The sequence below is a fragment of the Furipterus horrens genome, unplaced genomic scaffold (assembly GCF_987537825.1).
Source record: "Furipterus horrens unplaced genomic scaffold, mFurHor1.1.pri manual_scaffold_2, whole genome shotgun sequence".
Classification (NCBI taxonomy): Eukaryota; Metazoa; Chordata; class Mammalia; order Chiroptera; family Furipteridae; genus Furipterus; species Furipterus horrens.
In genome coordinates this window covers 72,486,941-72,495,992 of record NW_028327172.1, presented here as the reverse complement: position 1 = coordinate 72,495,992, position 9,052 = coordinate 72,486,941, and the positions used below count along the sequence as shown (strand labels likewise).

The 9,052-nt window shown below is 44.3% G+C and overlaps 1 pseudogene; it reads left to right on the top strand.

Moving 5' to 3' along the window:
- Positions 1–5,678: 5,678 nt before the first annotated feature.
- Positions 5,679–8,364, top strand: LOC150018812 (rho GTPase-activating protein 17-like; annotated as a pseudogene).
- The last annotated feature ends 688 nt before the right edge of the window (positions 8,365–9,052 follow it).

The following is a 9,052-nucleotide window of genomic DNA, read 5'->3' as shown; positions in this document are numbered from 1 at the left end:
CCAGGTTACACTGATGTCACGCAAACCATTCTTGTTATATTAACAATGGTTGGACTTTTTCCAGACAGACCTCATACAGGTGGATCAATCATTTAAGACTTATTTATTGAGTCCCTACTATGTGCTGTGTACTGTTCTAGATGCGATATACACATTATACCCTTCTTTGTGTAACTTCTGGCAAGAGACAGTCTCTCAGATTTCAGTTTCTCCCGCAACATGAGGATCACAGGATTTGAGTTGAATAGTTTAAAGTAATTCCAGACTAGACTGTTTGGCACTCCTTTTCTAACTCTTACACCAGTGAGCACAGAACAAACACAAAGAGATCCTCCTTATTTACTAGTTGTCATAGATGGGCTGAAAACTGGACATAGAAGAGTGAGTGGCCTTGAGTAAGTTATTTCCTCTCACATCCATCATTTCCTTGTACTATTGGAATGATAACGGTACCCACTTCAAAAGATTTGTAGGGATTTACTGACATGAATAGTATAAATCACCCTGTTTAAAGTTCTAGCAACTTTAATAAGTTGGGTTATTATTATAAAGTGCTTTAAGTTCTTCAAATTAAAGGTGTGTAAAGTACAGGTTACTTTTAAATCCTTCCCTTCCAGTTTCATAGAAACCACCATGTCCTAAATGGACCACAGAAGGCAGATTTCTTCCATTTACTCCTAACCTCTTGGAAATTCCCAAATCCCCTTTATCAGCCCCAACCACAAAGGAGTCTTTTTAAGCATTCTGTTAAAATTCCTTCATTTCTCAAATGGGCCAAAAGTGCAATACATTTATATTGTTCACTTGAGGACTAACCTAGCAACTCTGGTTAGGCATGAAACCAATTCCTGTTAAAAACAAAATGCAAAAATAAAAATGCTATTTCAATCATATTCTCAGTTTTGATTGTCTCACCATAGTGAGAAATATTATACTCTTATTTAAACATCCTTATACTTCACCTTGAAGGATGCTGCTTTCAGAGATATTTAGCTGTCTCAACTCCCTTAATTTTCAGAAAAGGAAAAATATTATCTCCATTTTTTCATTATGTAAGTTCAAATTCAGAAAAATTATATAACATGTCCAAGGTCACACAACTAACGTATTGTGGAGTGGAGATTCGTCGGCAGCCGTCCGTCTCGAGAGACGATGGTGTAGCTTCTTAAGAGTCTATCTGCACCGCCGAGAATGGCTGTGCAGTCCAACTCGGGAGTGACACGGTATCTGTCTCCTCCCGTGTTGAATCGACATCTTGCGATGACGCTGGAGTGTCCTCTCCAGTGAAGCTGAAGCTACAGAGCCTGGGCAGGGTGATATGGAGGGTCTGCTGTTGCCCATGCAGCAGACACCCCCTCTCTTCGCAGCTGAAGGGTCCAAGGGAAAGACGGAGTCAATACACCTTGGCTTCAGGTGCGCCGCAGGAGTTGCCGGTGTTGACTACAACGTCAAACCGCCTTAGGGACTCCAGCTCCGGATTTTCTGTCGGGGTTTACTCCCTTAGCCTTTCCCCTGAAGAGGTATGCTGCAAGGCAGCGGAGGTTTTTTAGAGTCAGAGTTTTCCTTCTCTGATATGCCCTGACTGGAAGATCGAACCAACGACACTTAGCTCGCAGGCCGACGCTCAATCCACTGAGCCAAACCAGCCAGGGGCAGTGGAGATTCAAACCCTTGATATCTAACTGTGTTGCTAGTCCTCTTTTTACTACACCTAGTAACTGGCTTCCGAAGACTTTTGGTGTTCTCACCACCTCAATTTACCATGCCAATGGCATGTTTTATTTGGCAGTGTTACTTTAAAAATTATTCATTCATTAAATAAGTATTTTCCTCTTCTGTTCAATACTATGCTAGGATTGGGACCTTAGTGATAACCATAAACAGACACGATTACAAAAATAAATGTAAAATTAGAACTTTGATAAGTGTTTTGAAGTATATGATGCTGTGAGAAAATACAAAGGGGGCATTTTATCTTGTCTGGGGAGTGAGGTCAGAAAATACTTCCCAAAGAAGTGACAACTAAGCTGAAATCTGAAAGATACATGGCAGCTACCCAAGCAAAAGGAGAATGCATACTGGCCAAAATGCAATTTAAAATTACAAGGAAGCTGAGACATATGGAGAGTAACATTAAGTTGGGGGCTTTAGAATAAAAAGCTATGTATTCTAAGCTGCTAAGTTCACTTCAGCCAACTTGCACTCAGAACCACCCTTCAGCTCCTGCCTTCCTGAGGTTTTTTTGTTTGTTTGTTTGTTTGTCTTTCTAAGGTCCCACATATTCATACAACAAATTCATTGATGTTTGAGGGAATTTGAGTTAGTCTCAATTTCTTAAAACTAAATTAGTCTAGCTAGGACAGTCTCTAGACATCTTTTAATATGGATAATACCTAAAATATCCTCAAAAGTACTGAGTTAATAGTATTTTTATTTCAAAAATAATTCACAGAGAGAGCTCTGTTTAACTGGTAGTTGTTTTAAAGTGCATATAGAAAGATGAGATTTAATGGTAATGACTGGTGGTTGTGTATTTTCAATGAGAAACGAACAATTGTTGTTAATAGAAATTTTTTTTGATTAAGACTTTGACTGGAATGTCATGCCTAAAGGAGACATGCTTGGGCTCTGGTTGTTACCAAAAAGCCCTGAGAAACTGGGATTGACTTTCAAAGGTAATAAAAGCCCACAAGTTAAAAGGCCTGGTACCGTGGTTGGATGCGCGGTCCATGGCAATCTTTCCAGGGAAGGAATGAAGGTTGTTTTCTTGAAAGATGGCTATAAGGGACCTTAAGGCACAATGGAAAACCAGAAGGACTTGGAAAAGACAGGTGTTTGCAGGCAAGGCTGAATGCCAGGTATGTGGTTCTGCTTCTGTGCCCTGAAGGGCAGACTGAAGGTCACCCTGAATGTTCCTTGCATAAGTTCCAGCAAAGCAGAACTAAAGATCATAAGTGATCATTTGCTGCTCTTGTTGTGTTTATGCAAATGAACAGGATAAATTAAAAATGGACTTAATGCAGTCCCTTTAATGACAGGAGGGTAATCTTTGGGAGAAAAATCTTGATTCAAGGAAAATCACAATGTTCAGTGGTAGACTATAAAGTAGTGCAGCTAACCATCTTTAAAGTTTATCTTCATTTAAAGTTTGTTTTGATTCAAAAATTAAACTATGTCTGTGGTATTATCAAAGATGTTTAATTTACAGGCAAGAAGAATGTCAAATGCCCTGCAACTGGATGTCTTTCCGATAAGACAATCTTACAGATTTAGAGACTTGTATGTGGGTTATGTTACATAACTTAACATGTGCTTTCTGTTTTCAAGGGGCATAAGCCTATGACCTTGTTACCTGAGTGATTGTCTGTACGTATAGGCCTCACTTAATCCTGTCTGCATCACTGCCTCCTGAGACTCAATGGTTTGGCTGAACTAAGTGGCTGGGTTGGTGAAGTATGGGGTGGTCTGTGGGCTTCACTTTAAAACTGGTTTCTCTTTTCTGTCCTAATGGCTTGGACAGAAAGAGCCCAGAGGTCTGAGAGGGAGAAAACCTAAAATATTTCCCTTAGCCCAAACTAAGTATAATGGGCTAAAGGGTTTTAGACAGGTGAGATGTACCTGGCACACCTTCCTCCAAAGAAGCCCTTCTTTTCCCTAATGTGGGACATTGAAAAATTAATACCTGTCTTTTGTCATCTAGTGGTTATGGATCGAATGATGTCTTTTAACCCTGTTGCCAAATCTGTTGCCTCCAGAATACAACAAGGATGCCAGCCAGTTAAATCAAGCATGCTGTTGTCCTGGGACAGGACAACCGACCTGGAGTCTGCACGATCCTTCCCCATGTGGGAAGGCCATCCTTGCCTCCACACCCCCACTCTTATTAGGGATTTCTTGACCCAAGGGTAGGTAGGACGACGACCATGTCCAGCTTGAAGCAGCTAGAGGAGCTCGAGACCTTCGCTCATTGTCCTTTATAAGATTATAAAGAGTCTTAAGTCTGAGAGGGAGGAATTGTTATTTTTTATTGTTAAAATAATTAATTAATTAATTAATTAATTTTAAAAAAGAAGAAGAGTATATGAAAGGGTGAGGCAGGAGAGCTTGTATGTACCACCCATGGGCATGGACTTGGGGAGGGGGGACTGTTGGGGGAGGGTGTGTACTGGGCAGAGGGGAGCAAAGGGGAAAAATTTGGAACTATTTTAACAATATAATCAATAAAATATACTTATAAAAATGTTTTAAAAATAAAAACATGTTAAGTTGGGAAAAAATTAAAATTAAAACTATCAAAAAATAAATAAAATTCCCTGATTTTATATACTAAAAGAAAACGTCCATGGATGTAGGCATAGGTAGACACACTATGTCTCCCTCCATGACTAAGAAGGAATATAACTACCTCAAAACTGCAGGCAACCAGAAGTTCCAGAAAATCCAGATACACGGAAGTCCAACAAAAAAGATATAAAGAAAAATACCCAGAGAGGTAGGAGGGGCAGAGCTGGGTCAGAGAGGACATGGTGTGGAGGCAGCATTGGAAGCAGCCATAGTGGCTGTGGCTGGCCAGCAGAAAGTGCAGTCACACATTAACAATAATAGAGAGGGACACCTGGGGAGTGCTCCCAGTACCACCACAGACTGCCCAGCTCACAGTTCCAGCACTGGGGAAAATAAAGCCTTGTTGCTTCTGACTGTGAAAACCAGTAAGGATTGGAGCAGTGCAGGAAACTGCTGGTCTCTCAGCATAGTTCATTTTTTTAGAGGCCTCCTTATCCTAGAACATCCGCAGACCCACCCACTCTGGGAACCATGGCCAGGGCAACAGCTAGAGAGGTGCCAGTCCCATATGTGAAGCAGGAGAAGTACCTGGAAAAGGGGCAAGTACTGAGCAAGTAGCATTGTTCCTGACCCCTCCTCCACATACAGCGCTATAACCTAGTGAAACGGGTCGTGCTTTACTGGTGAATATCTAAGGCTCCACCCCTCATAAAGTAACAGGTGCAACAGCTCTACCTAAGACAAACAATCAAACACATGAGCCTGTCAAGTTGAGAAGACACAGAAGTATGGCTCAGAAGAGGGAACAGATCAAGGTTCCAGTGGGAGAACTAAGCAACAAGGAGACCGCCAACCTAACAGATGAGGAGAGCCAACCTAACAGAGGCAGAATTCAAAACACTAGAGATAAAGATGCTCACAGGCTTGATAGATATGCTCGAGTATGGAAAACACATAAGGAAAGAAGTGAAGGCTAGAATAAGTGAAACAAAGGAAAATACACACAAAACCAGTGGTGAAAGGAAAGGAACTGGGATTCAGATTAATGATTTGGAACATAATGAAGAAATAAACAGCCAGTAAAGAATGAAGAAACAATAATTCAAAAAAATGAGGAGAGGCTTAGACACCTCTGGGACAATTTTAAACATGCCAACATCCGAATCACAGGGGTGCCAGATGAGAAGAGGAAGAGGAAGAAATTGAAAACTTATTTGAAAAAATAAGAAAACTTCCCTAATTTGGCAAAGGAAATAAACATACAAGTCCAGGAAGCACAGAGAGTCCCAAACATGCTAGATCCAAAGAGGACTACACCAAGACACATCATAATTAAAATGTCAAAGGTTAGGCCCGGCCAGGAAGTGATGTAGAGCCCGGGCCCCACCACCATCATGAAGAAGCAGTTCAACCACATGAAGCAGCTGGCCAACCAGACTGTGGGCAGAGCTGAGAAAACAGAAGTCCTCAGTGAAGATCTGTTACAAATCAAATGGCACCTGGACACAGTATAGTCAATGTGCCACCACTCTCACAAGTGCCTGATGGCATGCTTCCAGGGCCTGCAGAGAGGAGACACAAAAAGCTCCCTCTGACAGCTCTCACTCAGAACATGCAAGAATCAGCAACCCAGCTGAAAGACTCTCTCCTGGGGAGGATGTTAGAGAAATGCGGTGATGCCGAGAATCAGCTGGCTCTAGAGCTCTCTCAGCACAAGGTTTTTGTGGAGAAGGGGATTGTGGACCTGCTATATAGCATAGCAGAGGTGGAGATTCCCAACATCCAAAAACAGAGGAAATAGCTTGCCAATTTGGTGTTAGACTGGGACCCGGTCAGAGCCAGGTGGAACCAGGCTCACAAATCTTCCGGCACCAACTTTCAGGGGCTTCTGTCAAAAATAGATACCCTAAAGGAAGAGATGGATGAAGCTGGAAATAAAGTAGAACAGTGCAAGGATCGGCTTGCAGCAGATATATACAACTTCATGGCCAAAGAAGGGGAGTATGGCAAGTTCTTTGTCACGTTATTAAAAGCCCAAGTAGATTACTATAGAGAAGTATTAGCAGTCTTAGAAAAGGCCCTTCCTGAAATGCAAGCCCATCAAGATAAGTGGGCAGAGAAGCCAGCCTTTGGGACTCCACTGGAAGAACATCTAAAGCAGAGCAGCCAGGAGATTGCTCTACCCATCGAAAGATGTGTGATGCTGCTGCAGGAGACAGGTGTGAAGGAGGAGGGCCTTTTCCAAATTGGGGCTAGGGCCTCCAAATTAAAGAAACTGAAAGCTGCTTTAGACTGTTCTACTTCTCACCTGGATGAGTTTTATTCAGACCCCTGTGCCGTAGCAGGTGCTTTAAAGTCCTACTTATGGGAACTGCCTTAACCTTTGATAATTTTAATCTATGAAGAATGGACACAAGTTGCCAGTGTGCAGGATCAAGACAAAAAAACTTCAAGATTTATGGACAATATATCAGAAGTTGCCATCACCAAATTTTGTTAACTTTAGGTATTTAATCAAGTTCCTTGCAAAGCTTGCTCAGACCAGTAACATTAATAAAATGACTCCCACCAACATTGTCATTGTATTAGGCCTTAAGCTCTTATGAGCCAAAAATGAAGGGACGCTGGCTGAGATGGCAGCCGCCACCTCCGTGCATGTGGTTGCGGTGATCAAACCCATCATTCAGCCTGCTGACTGGTTCTTCCCAGAAGAGGTGGAATTTAATGTATCAGAAGCATTTGTACCTCTTGTTCCCCCAAATTCCAATCACTCATCCCACACTGGAAATGACTGTGACTCCAGGAAGCTGGAGAGGAAGCGACCTGTCAACATGGTAGTGATGGAAGGGGACTTGGTCAAGGAGAGCTTTGGTGTGAAGCTTATGGACTTTCAGGCCTACCGGTGGGGTGGCACCCTAAATAAAAAGCACATATCCCCTGCTTTCCAGCCGCCACTCTGGCCCACAGGTGGGAACACCCTGGCTTCAGCAGGCCCAGAGCACCCTTCCCAGAGCTCTAGGGCTGAAAGCAGTACAGAGGGTGGGCCTGTCCCGTCCTCTGTGGGTATACAGTACTGGAGCAGGGGCTGATTCCCACCGATAGCAGTCCTCCCAAAGCCAAGAACGCTGCAGCTGCATCTGTGCCTGCATCCGAGTCCGTGCCCACGCCCACGCCTGCACCAGGGAGAAGCAGCAGTCAGGTGGCCAGTGGTGGCGAAAGCCAGGGTCAGACAGCTGCCAGTTTCCATCAGCTCTCTGTCAGCCCAGTGCATGGGTCCACCGGATGCAGCCCTCATACGTTGCCTGGAGCTGTCAAGAAACCTGCTCCAGCACCACCAAAACCAGGAAACCCACCTCCTGGCCATCCTGGGAGCCAGAGTTCCCCAGGGACAGCACAGCAGGCATCCAGCTCATCACTGAAGCCGGCCACCAGAAATCTGTCTCCTCCCAGCCAGCATGCAGGCCCAACTGCTGAGCAGCTGTCGGCCACCTGCAGCAGTGTGCGCCCCGGAGACCCTCAGGCAGCCTGGCTCCTATGCATGAGCCCAGTCACCCACCGCCACAGCGTACCATGCAGGCCCCGCAGTCCCATGGCAGGCAAGGTCTGCAGGGTGAGCAGGGACTGGAGCAGCCCACACACACACCTTTCCCAGGACGCCCACGGCCCCCAGTACTCTGACCTTAGCAAAGCAGACTCCAAGCCTGCCAGCCTCCCAGCGTTCCACGGTGGGCCACCCTGAGACTGCGTAGCCACACGCCAGGACCTTACCAAGACCGAGACCAGTACCAAAGCCCAGGAACCGACCCAATGTGCCCCCACCCCCTCACCCTCCTGGTGCCCACCCAGTGGGGGAGGGCAGCCTCTCCAGCACAGAGCTGACCACCTCCAAAATAGTAACGGATGTATGACCTGCCATAATCAGTCAGAACTGAAATTGGAGTATTTAATGATGCCAATTCTAGTGTGTCAGAACCACTTCGCAGTGTCTTTCCTGAAATGCATCCAGACACAGCAAGCAAAGACCTGCCTGGCCGCATTCTTTTGGATATGGACAATGATACAGAAAGTACCACCCTATAAAGAAAGCCACCACAGCCTGTGACCCCTTCCACTCATGACTGGAATGGAGCAGGCAGACATTGACCTCTGCAGACCAAACAGTGAGCAGCTTTCAGTGGAGGGAAGGAGAAATCCTGGCCACCCAGGACTTTGCCTTCTTGCAGCCCAGTGACAGAGTGGAGACTGACACTTAAAGCTGAATTATCTGTGTTCTGAAGAAACTGGCTTTCTTTGCATAGGAAAGAAACACACCAAACAAAACAAAACAGAAACCTGGAGTAGAAAGAGTGTAATTGTGGAGCTTTGTCACTGCCATCACTGCAGGCAGCACCAACGGCAAGTTGGAATTAATGAGAAGCAACATGTTACTCTCTTTTTAATAGAACACATTCATTATGCAACTCGCCTCCCTCCCGCTACTTGGACTTCATTCTGCTGCAGACATTTTGTATGAAGTGCAGTCTGTGTCTCCCTAACCCCTCACAGCCCTGAGCATTGATGGTGACTGCTGGATCTGTCACCACAGCAAACTGGATGTAACTTGTGCCTTGTTGGATTGCCAGAATGTATAAAGAAATGGACTGTACTTTTTAAAAGGAAAAAAAAAAAGAAAACATGTAATAGCTACTTGACAAGGACTGAACATTATTCTAGTTTCATGTTTAATTTTAATTAAATATATTCTGTGGTTTATAAGAAATAAAATAAA